This window comes from Mastomys coucha, unplaced genomic scaffold (genome assembly GCF_008632895.1).
Source record: "Mastomys coucha isolate ucsf_1 unplaced genomic scaffold, UCSF_Mcou_1 pScaffold22, whole genome shotgun sequence".
Taxonomy (NCBI): domain Eukaryota; kingdom Metazoa; phylum Chordata; class Mammalia; order Rodentia; family Muridae; genus Mastomys; species Mastomys coucha.
Window position 1 is genome coordinate 97,965,824 of NW_022196905.1, and position 14,858 is coordinate 97,980,681.

Below are 14,858 nucleotides of genomic sequence, written 5' to 3' on the forward strand. Positions count from 1 at the left end.
TTTGTGTTTCCTCTTGAAGGGCTTCTAGCTGTTTATCTGTGTTCTCCTGTATTTCTTTGAGGATGCTAGTTATGTCTTTCTTAAAGTCCTGTATCATCACCATGAGAAGTGATTTTAGATCTGAATCTTGCTTTTCCCGTGTGGTGGTGTGTCCAGTACTTGCTATGGTGGGAGAATTGAGTTCTGATGATGCCAAGTAATCTTGGTTTGTGTTATTTATTTCCTTATGCTTGCCCCTCCGCCCCCACCATCTGGTTATCTCTAGTGCTACCTGCCCTTGCTAAATCTGACTGGAGCCTGTCTTTCCTGTGATTCTGGTTGTGTCAGAACTCCTCAGAGTCAAGCTGTCTCTGTGATCCTGTGATCCTGTGATCCTGTGATCCTGGACTTGTTAGAGCACCTGGGAGTGGAGCTTCCTCTGGGTGTTGTGGGACTGGCTGTGGAGCCTGGGCCTAAGGCCTGTTCAGGACACCAGCCCAGAGAGACCAGAAGGAACCAGAGCCACTGGGTTGGCAGAGTTCCTGTGTGCCTAGTCCCACTGGTCCCAGTTACTCCCAATGTTGGGACAGATGTTGTGTCCTCCTCACCTATGATTCTGGGCATGTTAGAGCACCTGGGAGTGGAGCTTCCTCTGGGTGTTGTGGGAATGGCTGCAGAACTTGCGCCCAAGGTCTACTCAGGACACCAGCCCGGAGAGACTGGAAGGAACCAGAGCCTCAACTCTCTCTTCTAACTACATGTTTATCTCACTGTTTCTGATCCCACCTCTCACCCCCACTCCTACTCTCACCCTCTGGTGTGGGGTTCTGTTCCTACCCACGAATGTACCTGCTTACTGTCCAACAGTCTGGCTTCTACCCCACCCACAGCAACCTTCATCCCCCATCTTCACAGTCACCGCATCCACGAAGCACTGCGCTGGAAAGACTGGTCTCGTGGCTCATGTGACTCCTTATGGTTAGAAGGGGTATGACAGACCAAGTCCCATCAGCCCCAGAAGCAAGGCCCTAAGGCTTTCCTTCCCATGCAGGCACGGTCGGGGAAGCCAGGTCACCAGGACAGAGGTCTAGAGCTCCTCAAGGCAGCCCCTATGTCTCAGAACTCACAACCCAAACCATTCCCTATCCCATTCATTGCTTTCTCCAGACAAAGTTCCAAATGTTCTACTATACTGTCTTCTCAATAGAAGTCTGAATCAGAGGGTCCAGGCCAGGGTAGATTCCATCCGTGGCCCCATCATTTGTAGCTGTCACCTCAATTTCTCCCACACTGTCCTTGTCACCTTCATCAGTATCAGTTTCACTGGCTGTCCTCAGTGTGGCTCCTGTGACTTTAATTTTACTTAGTTTATCTATTCATTTATTGGCTGCTGCTGTGAGAGCCATCTTCCTCAGAGCGGCCCCAGCAGCCTCCTGGCAGTGGTAGAACAAGGTCTGCAGCTGCCTTTCCTGGGGCACACTCCCAACTTCCACAATAGAATCACTCAGTGGTCATCAGCTTCCAAGAAGTTGTCCATCTGTCCTAGCTGCAAGCAGATCAAGACTCCAGCACTCGGTAGACGCAAGCCCTGAGGAGCTCCTGCACATCTCCCACCTCGCCTGCCGTCATCCATCCTCCCTCTCTTTAAAATTCTTTTTACACAGATCAGACTAGCCTCCAGCTTCAATGAATCCTTCTGCTTCTGTCTCCTGAGTGCCAGAAATTGACATGGCCACCAAACCGGGCCATTTTCCTCTTTCTATCCATTCTATCCCTTAGCTGATGATGTAGGTCCAACTACTCCTCAATTTTATAATGACGTAAATCATCATAATGACATCTGTATTATGATATCTGTATTATTCCGCCTTTATCAAAGATGTACTGAGGCAACGCTGAGTGATCCTGAGACATGCTTTTGTTGAATGATCCAATACTTGTATGTAACAGTGAGAGGACTCTACATCTGACAGCCAATTTTCACACACTTGCCTCTGCTTTTAAGTTCTGAAACTTCAAGCTCTTTTTAAAATTGTTTTGTTTGTTTATTAGATGGTCTCACTATATAGACCAGGCTCGCCCCAAATTCACAGAGATCTGCCTGCTTCTGCCTCTAGAGTGCTGGGATTATGGGTGTGCACTACAATGCCTGGCAACTTTAAACCTCTTCGGACCCAAGGCCCTACTCTCATACTCTCCAGACATAAAAACTCAGAGGGCATAGTGAGTACACATAAAAACATATGGAAATAAATTAATGGAAAGATAAGCAGGCAATTAAATACGCAGGATTAAGAAGCCAAGGCCCAAAAGAATGGTGCTGTGGAGTGTCTAGAAGTTTAGGTAGCCAAAATGCTTATCGGTTGTGGTGATTTGAATATGCTTGGCCCACGGAAAGTGTGACTATTAGGAGGTGTGGCCTTGTTGGAGGAAGTGTGTCACTGTGGGGGTTCGTTAGTACTCAAGCTCTACCCACTACAGGAAAGAGTCCCCTCTTAGCTGTCTGTAGATCAACCATGTAGAACTCTCAGCTCCTTCTCCAGCACCATGTCTGCCTGGACACTGCCATGCTTCCTGCCATGATAATGAATTGAACCTCTAAAAAAGTAAGTCAGGTCCAATTAAATGTTCTCTCTTATCATGGTCACTTGGGCATGGCATCCCTTTACAGCAATAAAACTGTAACTAAGACATTGGTTTATCAGGTCCACCTAATACTATCTGGAACAATGCTAAGACACTGAGCTTCTGGTGGACAAAGGCCATCCCCAGCACATGGACTAGAACACTCAAGATAATCTGTGGTTTTCAAAGATACTAGGCTCAGAATAGCTATTTGTTGCTGGTAAATTAGTGAGTCAAATTATAGAATGTCTAACACAATGATACAATGTGTGACACAACGATACAGTGTCTGATACAACAATGCAATGCCTGACATAATGATACAATGTGACACAACGATACAGTATCTGATACAACAATGCAATGCCTGACATAATGATACAAGGTCTAGAATATGGAGTATGCCCAGGACAGACAAAACACAATGGAAAGAGAGAGGCCCACTTACAATGTCAGCAGCTGCTTGTCCTGAGTCTGGCAACCCATAGATCCACCAGTGGAAGATAATGATGGTGTCTTCTGGAGACACACACCTCTGGAGGAGACTCCAGCTTCAAAATGTTCTGACTAGGACCCCTCTACAACTTTTCAGAAACTTTTTCCCAAGCCCTTAATAAACAATAGGATATATGGTTCCTGCTTTTGAAGACTCACCACAGTTAAGAAGGAAGGCAAGGATTTGGCACGTAGTAAAAGTAGAGAGGCTAAGTGGGAGAGACACAAACACGCCTTTAATCCCAGCATTTAAGGAGCAACGGAAGGTGGATTTCTGAATTCAAGGCCAGCCTGGTCTGCAGAGTAAGTTCCAGGACAGCCAGGGCTACACAGAGAACCCTGTCTCAAAAAGACAAAAACCAAATCAAATAAACACACACACACACACACACACACACACACACACACACACACACACACACACACACACACACACAAATTAGCAGATGTTTTTTTTTCCTTGGGCCATAAAAACAAAACACAGCTACTAGTGGGGAAAATGGGGTCTACAAAGTCCAGCTGAGGATGGGTTCAGTGTGAGGCCACTTTCCCAGCAACAGGAAATCCTTTGCCTAGATTTCAACAATGCTGGGGGAGGAAGGATGAATCCTCACAGGGTTCTCAGCAGGAACCACGGTCTCCCACCTATTGCAGCGCTCTCCATGACAGCGGGGGAAGGAGAGAGGTGCTACTTCTTTATTCCAGGTCTGCCTGGCTCCATTCACCTGCATTTCCTTATGAACCACCTCTCTTTCATGGACAAGAGTCCAGCCTGGCTGCTCGGATGGACTCAGTGTGACCCAGATGACAGCATCCTTTCTTTAATGGGATGCATGGGAAACTTTCAAAGAAATATTTGGACAAATTCCCAGAAAACAGATCAAATGAGGATGTCTCGATTCCTCCAGCAGGAACTGTGTTTTCTCCCGGGGAGGACTCTGTGGGGAGGATGCCATGGGGAGGACTCCAAGGAGAGCTACCTTCACAGCACTATTCTGATGAAGACAGTGTTTCGCTAAGGCAGATGGAGGTACATAGCCCAGCGGGTGCTAGGAACACTTTGTGGCCATGACTATTTTAGGCTGAGACTACACTAGGCAATGGACTCACACAGAAGTTCACAGCAGGCTTTGCACAATGGCAGGCTGGCTTTCTAGGTCAAACTACCTTATTCCAAGCACATGACAGTCACCCAGGCTCACCCAATCTCCCGCCTGGCTGGGAGTCCTCCCCACTGAGCCCACTCTCAAGGCCATTCTCAGAATGTGTTCCAGGCTCCTGGAAAGCTTATCTCTAAGCCACAGTCACCAAGAGTCTGTGGAGGTCAGAGCAACTCTTCAGCAGTGGCAACATGTTCAATTCCATGCGGTTAACCTGGCGGATGCAGCAGATGTCTGACAGGATACGACAGAGCTACCAACTGAGACTGAAGATGCTGCCTGTGGAGAGAATTAGAAGTCTGTGTTCTCAGGCATGACCCCATTCTCCCACCCACCTTGGAGCTACTTCAGGCTGAGACTGTAGCAGCATAGGGAGGTAGATAGATTCCCCTCCAGAGCAGCAGCTGTGACCTGAAAACAGACTCAAGGCTCTGAGCCAAGAAATGAAAGTAGGGTGCAAACCCATAAGCTGGATGGACCATTTCAGGGTCGTGTTCAGTGCTCTCCTTGCTATAACATTCTTTCCATAGTCAACTTGATTAGATTAAGGAACACTGAGGACATATGATAAGACACACCTTTGGGGGAAGGAGACCAGTCCTGAAAGTGGGCTATCCCAGCCCGTGTGCTGCGGTCTCAAAATGAAATGGCAAAAGCCAGTGGTTAAGTGTGTATTTCCCTTTCTTTCCCTCCTCCTGGGTGTGAGTGACTGCACACTGCTGCCACACAGCCTGGAGAGCCTCCTCCACCTGCGTCTCAAGCTGCCAGGAAACAAAAGAAACATTTCCTTTCCTACCTGACTTCTTGTCTAATATCAGTTAACAGGGGTGAGAACAGCAAATAATACCTTGAGCCCCGCAGTGCCAACTGTGGCTATGACAGGAGATATTGTGATAGACAGGTGGCTTCACTCACGTGGATGTTCACAGAAAGCCTTGCACACCTCCAGCCAAACATGTGTGCACTGTAGTTCACATCCATTTTAGGAGGCAATATGTTAGCTGGACATGATTATGTATGCTTTTGGTCCCAGCACTCTGGAGGCAAAGGTGGATTAAGGCCATCCTAGTGTACATAGTGTATACAGGGTTATACAGTGAGAGCCTATCTCAAGGAGGATGAGGAAGAGGAGGAGGAAAAAGAGGAGCAAGAGGAGGAGGAAGAGGAGGAGGAAAGACAGAGATGGTGTGCTCTCTGAACACACCTTCTCTATAAGAGGGTCTATATTTTTAAGAAAATTCATTACTATACTTGTTTTGGTATTCTACCTTCACCTCTATCAGATCTATATTTAATTTAAAAAAAAAGGGTTTTTCGTTATCACAAAAATTGGAAAATTATTGAAATGAAAAAGAACTATTTTAAGATTTTCTTTTAACTTATGTGTATTCATGCATGTATATGTGTGTGCACTAGGGTACACATGAGTGCAAGTGTTTGAGGAGGCCAGAGGCATCAGACTTCATGAAGCTGGTGTTACAGGTGTTGTGAGTCATGTGCTCTTAACCACCAAGCCATCTCTCTAACCCCTGAGCCATCCCTCCAACCTCTGGAGAAAGAACTGTTAATGCTGGATACTATTCTGTCTTTTATAGATCACAAGAAGTTCTTCCAGGAGCAGAGCAAACCCACATCATCAAGGCAGGCACACAGTGTGGAGCTTATATGTCACTCAAAGACCTTTCTGTTTCATTCCAGGAAACTAACACAAGAGAGACCTGCCAATTCCACAAGTTAGGGAATTCCTTTCTGGGGTCACCAAGTTCACCTATGACAAACTTGTAGCAATTCCTTATTTTCTAACATTTGTGACTTTAGTGACCATTATATAGAGGAACTGACCACATACACCTCTGGTCTTATTCCCTTTGCCACATGAATGGAAAGACCCTGCTGCTAGCGGAGTGAGGCATAGCAGAAAATTAAGATCATTTAATTTTGGCTTCTCTAATCAGAAGCAGCTCATCAGAAGAGCTGAGAAGATGAACCGCCATTTTAAGATGATATATGGAGCAGATAAGCAAGAGGAAGACACCAAATGTGTCCTTTTAAATGATGTGCAGGATGTTTCAGATCCGAGAACACAAGTCGAGGCCATTCATTTTTCTCTTCCCATGATGCACCTGGGGCATAAAGTGAAGACAGAAAAACCTGAATGACACTTCAGGAGTTTCCCGAGCGGTAGGAAGTCGTGGATCTGGACCCTCCAACTGTCATAATAAGAACTGCCATCACAGGTGGTGACTTTGCTGATAAAAATTAGGAATGTATTAACAGCAATAACATTTAACAGCTACATCGTTGGGGTTTGCCCAAATGATGTAATACAATACATTCATTTTGAATGAACTTGACCACCATTGCTTCCTGCTGATAGGTTGAGCCAATTTTAATATGTATCCCCAATGAATTTAAACTGACCACCAAGTTTATAATCTCTGGCTGTAGAGACGAGGGCACGAAGGTTTAAGTAACTTCCCCAACTCACATAAGCAACCCTGTTGCTGTGACAGAAAACATTCTGTGTTCACGGTCTTGGAGGAGGAAACATTTCTCAAACAATCAGCCGAGGTTGTGAAATCAGAATTGTCCAGCTTATAAAGTTCTGATCTGATACCCTGATTCTACTACAGCACTTACTTTTTTCCCCTCAAAATGATACTTAAAAACTGTCTGGGGGCTGGAGAGATGGCTCAGTGGTTAAGAGCACTGACTGCTCTTCCAGAGGTCCTGAGTTCAATTCCCAACAACCACATGGTGGCTCACAACCATCTATAATGGGCTCTGATGCCCTCTTCTGGTGTGTCTGAAGAGAGCAACAGTATCCTCACATAAAATAAATAAAAATCTTAAAAAAAAACAAAAAAAAACAAAACTCTTTGTCCAGGTGGTAAGCAGTTTGAGGGCTGTACTTAAGCCTAGAATTACAGATGTGTACATGGGGTCTTACACACAATTTAATGACAATATGTTGTGTGTTCAAATGAAGGAATGTTTTAAAAAGATGTGTGTATGTGTGCAGTGTGTGTACCACATGTGTGGGTGCACATGTGTGTAGGTGCACAAATATGTAGGTGCCAGAAGAGGGTGCCAGAACACTTGGAGCTGGAGTTGCAAGCATTCGTGTAAAGAACTCTGGTCCTCCGCAAGAACAGTCTGTGCTCCTAACGGTGGAACCTTCAGTCCTCATATTGTTTTCAAAGTTTACTTCAGACTCAATGCAACTGCTACTCAGAATGGATTGGACAAGGACAGGGCACAGCAGTGACTTCCAGGGCGGTTTGGGCTGGAGTTCTGATCTGACTGGTCTCTCCTGGACACAGCACAGTCCTACACACCTCAGTTGCATGTGGAGGTATTGGGTGCCCAACTGGTCAGGTGATCCAAATGCTGTCTTCATTTATTCCTCTGGGAGTGTTTCGTTACCTAGGGCTGTGAACACCATAGCAACTAAGAGATACAAATCTTGTTGAATTGAATCCTGTGCTAGAAATAACCTGGGCAAAGACTGAGCTTAAAACGGAAGAGGGAGGGTGTGCGGAAGTTAAAGATTCGAGGAGGATAGCACGATTAAATCACCTTGGACTTGGATTAAAAATTTGCTTAACTTGCAAGGCACACTGTTACTCTTCAAATACAGGGCCATTAACAGGAGGAGAAAGTGGATGGGGGCAGGTGGCCATCCACAATGAAATACTATCAGGAGGTGTAGACCCTCTATCTTGTCACCTCAAGCTGAAGATAAAGACACTGGAAAGAAAAAGATGGAATTGGAGGCCCAGAAGCTGCTTCGTTAGGTACTACTGTAAACCTCCTTCCCAGGGGCCCTGCAACCTTTCCAGTCACGCGACTTAAAGAGCACCAAGGCAGGCCCTGCGCGGCGCACCCCACCCTTCCTGGTGGAGTAAGTTGTGTCAATAACAAGTTTCTCAGGGGTGCACGCGTGAGAAGGCCGGGGTCCTCTGCTGGGGAACAGCCATAAGCCCCGGTTCCTGGGTTTCTGGAATGCAGCCTCAGCTCCCGGCGAGGCGTGTGGCTGCCATGCACCGCGGATGCCAGGCTGGGCGAGGGCATCCGGGCGGCCGCATGGCGCTGGCTCCGGGAGGTGGCAGCTGTGCTTTGTGTGTAGCGGGAGGGTGAGTCACCGGGCCCCGCGGTCCGTCCCAAGGCCGGGTGGACTCTCGGGCCGGGTGGCGGAGCGATCCGGGTAAGGGCGGCTGGGAGGCGGCGCCGCGCGTCCCCGGCTCCCGCCTGCGCAGCCTGCGCAGCCCGCGCGCACCGCTCCTCCTCCGCGCGCGAACTTAGTCAGCGGTTCGCGCCGGCGCGCGCCCATTGGCCGGCCGCGCGCGCCGCGTCACAATGGAGCGGCTCCGGGGCGGCGAGCCGGGCAACGCCGGGGCTTCCCGCTGAGCCACAGCCGCCAGAGTGCGGGCGCCGGCCGCTCGGCTCGCCCCGGCTGGCCGGGCAGCGCGGGCCCCAGGGCTCCGACGCGAAGGTAGGCGGGGACGGCGGGGACGGCGGGGGAAGGGGGCGCGCAGCAGCAGGTGGGGGCGGCAGGGCAGGTGCGGTTACCTGGCGGCGCCTCACCTGGGTCTCCCGCTGCGGGCAGGTGGCACAGTCACCTGCAAAGCGGTGGTCGCGCGGCTCCCATGTCCCGGGGGAGGGAGGGCGCGGTCCCTTGCCTGCACCTCTCCTGGATGTTGGGGTTATCTGGGGCGAGAGGAGGGGGCGGCCGCGCCCAGGCGGTGTCTTCGCTGTTCCCATGGCTGAGAGCGCACCTGTGTGTCCCCCCTCCACTCCTCCCCCACTGCAGGGAAAGGCCCCTCCCTCCCCACCCGGGTTTCCCAGTAGATGAGGGCAGCTCGCTTAAGGGGGTCCACATCAGGTCGCCCGACGTTTGCCCCCTGTCCTGGCGCCTCCTGTCGACAGACATTTTATGCTCTTGGGTATTTACCGGCCTACAGCTGTGATTTTAGCGTTTGCGCTGGAAGTGGGCAACTGATTTCCATTTAAAGACTCGATGGTTCCTCCTCCTAGGCTGCAGGTGCTGACGGGTCAGAAGGGAAGAGGCTCAGTAATCCGTGTCCTCCTCTGACTTCCCAAAGTCCGTAGGTTGCCTGTAGTCATGTGACGTTTGTGTAAGACTTTGATATGTGGTTAGAAAAACTACCACTGGGACCCCTTTGCTGCCCCCACCCCAAAGAACAAACCTAAATTTGAAAGTCAATACCAGCCTGTGGACTTCTTGAATATCTGCCTTGTCTGAAAACTTAACAGAAAAGAAAAACAAACAAACAAACCTGCTATGTAAAGATAAGAGAGAACCAATATCGTAAATGTGAAACCAATTTAGATAATTTGTTCAGTGTCTATTAAGAAATTAGAGATTGAGTGTAGCCCTGAGGGGCTTAGCAGAGGCAAGGCTGGGGGTTCAAGAGTCCCCCAAAGTGCCACTACTATTGCATATGACAATAATAGTAACAGTAACTGTTTTCCAGGACAACAATGTTTTTTGCCTAAATGTATGGGAAAGTGTATGCTACAGTGTCAGTGCACAAACTGTGCACAAAGCCCCCTTCCTAAGAAGGCACAGTGTTCTCAGCTGCGGATGCCAGTCACTTTCTGTTGCCTGGAGCCTTCCTAGTGATCAGGTCTGCTCTTGACAAGAATAAGAAACTACAGTTAATCCCCCAGGTAATGAGGCCTGAGCGATTTAAAACCTTAAGCCCTAACATGTCTGGTGCTGCTCTGGGCTAAAAATGGGGCTTGGAGAAGCTAAGTTGTCACTGAACACACCTTGCTTGAGCCATGCTGACTTTCTTTTGCCTCGTTTCTGGGTGGGAATCTTCTAGTGAGAAGTCAGTTGACTTCCTTGAAACTCCTGTGTTCTCTGATCAGACGGTTGTCACGATATGCAGCTCAAACACCTGGGTTCACATTGTGAGCTTTGTCTTTAGGCCAGTTGGCCCATCTCCACCTCTGTCCCCACTGCTCTTCTAAGTTCCAGAATCCTCAGGATGAAAACCCCCACCTGAATTAAGGCATAGCTCTAAACAGGGACATTCGGAAGGGACCCCAGGTGACCACAGGTGTTTTTAGATGACCATGTGGGCATGTCCCTTCAGTGACCTGCCGTTTGTCTTTTTGGTCTCTGAATGTAAAAGGGGAAAAGGTTTTAAAACTTAGGATCCACTCTTCAAACATTTTCACCTTGTAAATTTGTTTTTTGAAATTTTCATGTTCGTGTTGGCATTCATTTTTAACTGCCCATGCAAAATCCAATAGTTGATCTTTTGTTGAGGGTCTCTCAAGTTGAGTCTCCATTTTCTTTTCACTTTTCTCTCCCAGCATCTCCCTGCTGCCCTTGGGTGTGATCAGGAGTGGATGGATGTGTTCTGATCCTGCTGGGTTTCTCAGCATTGGTGGGTGGTGGCTTGGCTTGTCGTATAACACACTCCTGTGAGTTCCAGAGCACTGATATACCAGCAGGCTGCTCGGGTCTGGAGGGACCGCAGAAGCCCAGTGCTGTGTAGATTTCCCTAACACAGTTGTGAACTAACTCGTGCCTCGCATCTGTCTTCTTATTTGCTGCCTTCTTGCTGTTGCCTACTTTCTATCTATTTCAATTGTATTTTCTTTAAAATTAAAAAAGTGTTACTATTGTTCATATGTGGGGTGTGCGTGCAGGCTGTGGCACGCTACAGCACACATACAGAGGTCAGAAGGGAACTTTGTGGAGTCTCTTCTGCCAAGGTGTGAGTTCCAGGGTGGGAGCTGGGGGCTCCGGCTCCTGCTGCTTCTGTTTTCCCTGCTGAGCCTTCTCTCTGGCCCTCAGCTGTGTTATCTAGAGCTCTCCTCACACTTTCACTGATTTAGTTCTCTCTGCAAAACAATTCCTTTAGCAGACGTAATAACCTGTTTTTCTCTTTCTGGATCATTAGGACTGATCCTTACTGCAAGCTGCCCCACTCCACTGCCCGTCCACGCTCCTGTCATTGCTATTCATTTAGAAATTGAGCAACAGATACAGTCAACTCCCTCTCCTGTGATTTCACTTTCCTTAGACTTCTACCCAGTTGCAACATCATTTAAGTTTACTCCTTCTGTGCTATTGTGAAAAAGTAAAAGGACTAAAATGGGCACCCGGCCTCAGCCTTGACCTTTTCTCTTTGCTTGCTGACCTTCACGATGCCTTTGATAAGGGTCACGTGATTGTCCTCGTCCCTTTCCAGACTACGCATTTGAACTACATCTATTGCTTGTTTGGACCCTGACCACTCAGCTCTTTCCTATCTGTGTGCTCCGCATTTCCACAGTGCCTCTCTGCTGTGCCTGTCCTTAGGCACCGGAGCTGCCCATCCACAGTGCCTCTCCGCTGTGCCTGTCCTTAGGCACCAGAGCTGCCTCTCCGCTGTGCCCGTCCTTAGGCACCGGAGCTGCCCATCCACAGTGCCCATCCGCTGTGCCTGTCCTTAGGCACCAGAGCTGCCTCTCCACTGTGCCTGTCCTTAGGCACCGGAGCTGCCTCTCCGCTGTGCCTGTCCTTAGGCACCGGAGCTGCCCATCCGCTGTGCCTGTCCTTAGGCACCGGAGCTGCCCATCCGCTGTGCCTGTCCTTAGGCACCGGAGCTGCCTCTCCACTGTGCCTGTCCTTAGGCACTGGAGCTGCCCATCCGCTGTGCCTGTCCTTAGGCACCGGAGCTGCCTCTCCACTGTGCCTGTCCTTAGGCACCGGAGCTGCCCATCCACAGTGCCCATCCGCTGTGCCCATCCACTGTGCCCATCCGCTGTGCCTGTCCTTAGGCACCGGAGCTGCCCCTCCGCTGTGCCTGTCCTTAGGCACCGGAGCTGCCCATCCGCTGTGCCTGTCCTTAGGCACCGGAGCTGCCCATCCGCTGTGCCTGTCCTTAGGCACCGGAGCTGCCCATCCACAGTGCCTCTCCGCTGTGCCCGTCCTTAGGCACCGGAGCTGCCCAGAGCACCACTGTGTTCTTGTTTCCAGTGCTACAAGGGCAGCAAGATTTTGCTTTTGTTTCTGGTGGAGACTGAATTCTTTGTGTTAGGAGTCATTGTCCTTTATTCTGGGTGTGCAGAATTAAGAGCATGTCTGAACCTTCCTTTTTTCTTCAAGTCTTTTTGCAGTCTCTTGAAACATTCCCCATCACACACAAGACCTCTTACAAATTAGCCGTCAGAATTCTTCAGCCTTTGCCCAAGAGCATGGACCCTGCATGACAGGCCTATACCTGAACTTTGTTGCTCAGTTAGTTAAGATTAGCTCCTAGTCAGAGATCACAAAACAATGACCTAAATAAAGTGATGGCTGTTTCCCTTTACATGAAAGTAAAAGAGTTTGTGGTGGTTGGAAAGAAAACACACACACACTTACACACACACACACACCAAGGGATTGCACCATCAGGATTCAGGAGGTGTAGCCTTGTTAGAGTTGGTGGGGCTTTGTTGGAGAAAGTATGTCACTAGGGGATACACTTGAGGTCTCAAATGCTCAAGCCAGTTCTAGTGTTACATTCACTTCCTGCTGCCTGCCTAACCTGATGTAGAACTCAGTTACCTCCCCAGCCCCATGTCAGCTTGGATGCTGCCGTGTTTCCCACCATGATGAGAATGAACCAAACCTCTGAAACTATAAGGCAGCCTCAATCAAATGTTTTTCTTTTTAAGAGTTTCTGTGGTCATAGTGTCTCTTCACAGCAGTAGAAACCCTAACGAAGACAGAGTTAACAGACAGCTAGGCACAATGGTGATGCTTGTAATCTCTGTATTTGAAACATTAGCACAAGAGAATTGCTGCAAATTTGAGACAGCCTGGGCTATATTATAAGACCTTGTCTCATCCCTGCCCCTCCCCAAAGTTCTGGATGGTTGAGCCAGAAGTATTATGTATGGTTCTATAACAATCTGAGAAGACTGGTCCCGTTTATGGGCTCCACCATACATAATATGAGGCTCCAACCTTATGGTCCATGAGAAATTTTGTGAGGAGCTTTCAAATACTTACTACATCTCATTGCCTAGAACACAGTGCCCATCATCACTGTTTCCAACCATAGTCTATCCCAGGCAGAGCTCAGGGTGGATCCATGCTTCGGAAATAATGGGGAGAGCAAGGATCTGAGCATGGACACCATAATCATCACACACCTCGTCTGCCTTTGTATGCATCTGTGTGTGTGTGTGTGTGTGTGTGAATGTGTGTATGGTATGTGTGTGTGAATGTGTATGTGGTGTACGTATGTGTATATGTGGTATGTGTGGTGTATATGTGTATGTGTGTGTGAGTGTATGTGTGTGTGGTGTGTGTGTGAATGTGTATGTGGTGTATGTGTGTGTGTATGTGGTATGTGTGGTGTATATGTGTGGTGTATATGTGTGTGTGTGTGTAAGTGTATGTGTAGTGTATATGTGTGTGTGTGTGTGAGTGTATGTGTGTGTGTGTATGTGTGTGTGTGTTTGGAGCTGTCGTTCAAATGAGTGTCTGTAGAGATGGAGAATAGCTGAGTGATAACAGGGGACTTGACTCTTACATGCATACTCCTCGTTCCTCCTTCACACTCAGAATGTAAAACCTATGTGTATAATACACAGCTTCCCTGTGTGCCTCTGGGGAGGGGCCACAAAGCTCAGGAATCGTTCGAATCTTTTACTGCTTATCTGCATTAGTAAGCTCTAACTAAATGTAGGGTTCTTTGTGTTTGTTTTTTTGTTTTTGTTTTGTTTTCTTTTGTTTTTGACACATCAAGTAGATGTGTCAAAAAGAAAAATCACCTTAAACCATCCACTCCTAAACACCTGCAGTCAAGTGGCTGACAGGTACCTGGCCCAACATGGTTTAATATGTACTTTAAATCTCATAAGTTCTATAAGCATTGTAAAGTCTACTGGGTGTGGTACCACATGCCTTTAATCCCAGCACTCTGCACTAGGTGGATCTGAGTTCCTAGCCTGTCAGAGATCAATGGAGTCTTAAAACAAAAGCCAAGCACATTAACATAGTGTGTTTTTGATAATGGCCTTTCCAGGCCCCCATGCTTTCTTATGAACTAGTCTCAAGATGTCATATTATTGGTTTCAAATCCTATCCTAAATATTTGAGCTTTTGCCCCAATTAGTAGTCATGACACGGTTGGATTACTGCCTTGTCGCCGTGAGGAGATGAGCATTTGAATGCCAGAAACAGTGTTTGCTGTTGTTGTTTGTTTATTGAGACAGAAACTCTGTAGACAGACTAGCCTCAAACTCAGAGATCTGCCTCTGTCTTCTGAGTGCTGATTAAAGGTGTGTGGTACTACCCTAAGCATAGCAATGTTTTATTTCCTCAGTGGCAGCATGTATTTCATAGATTAAAAACACGGTATAGATTAAATGATGGCTCATGAAATCAAGTGAACTTGGTAGGAGTTCTGAATCTGCCACTTACTGGGTGTAGACATCTTCTCACTCACTGGGTGTACACATCCTCTCACTCACTGGGTGTACACAGCCTCTCACTCACTCACTGGGTGTAGACAGCCCCTCACTCACTGGGTGTACACAGCCCCTCACTCACTGGGTGTACACAGCCTCTCACTCACTCAC

General features: G+C 48.1%; 1 protein-coding gene and 1 long non-coding RNA gene across 4 annotated transcripts in view; one reads left to right on the plus strand and one right to left on the minus strand.

The window, feature by feature from the left end:
• Positions 1-7,198: 7,198 nt before the first annotated feature.
• Positions 7,199-8,556, minus strand: LOC116068009. Its single transcript, XR_004109401.1, has 2 exons — positions 7,839-8,556; positions 7,199-7,691 (listed from the first exon to the last, which is right to left on the minus strand). It is a non-coding gene; the product is annotated as an uncharacterized LOC116068009 (long non-coding RNA).
• A 48-nt stretch (positions 8,557-8,604) lies between these two features.
• Lrrc8b (leucine rich repeat containing 8 VRAC subunit B) overlaps positions 8,605-14,858 on the plus strand; it is a 73,357-nt gene continuing 67,103 nt past the window's right edge. For all 3 annotated transcript variants that reach the window (XM_031337072.1, XM_031337071.1, XM_031337074.1), the window contains exon 1: positions 8,605-8,754. The gene's annotated coding sequence lies outside the window, so the exon portion shown is untranslated. The remainder of the gene's footprint in view (positions 8,755-14,858) is intronic.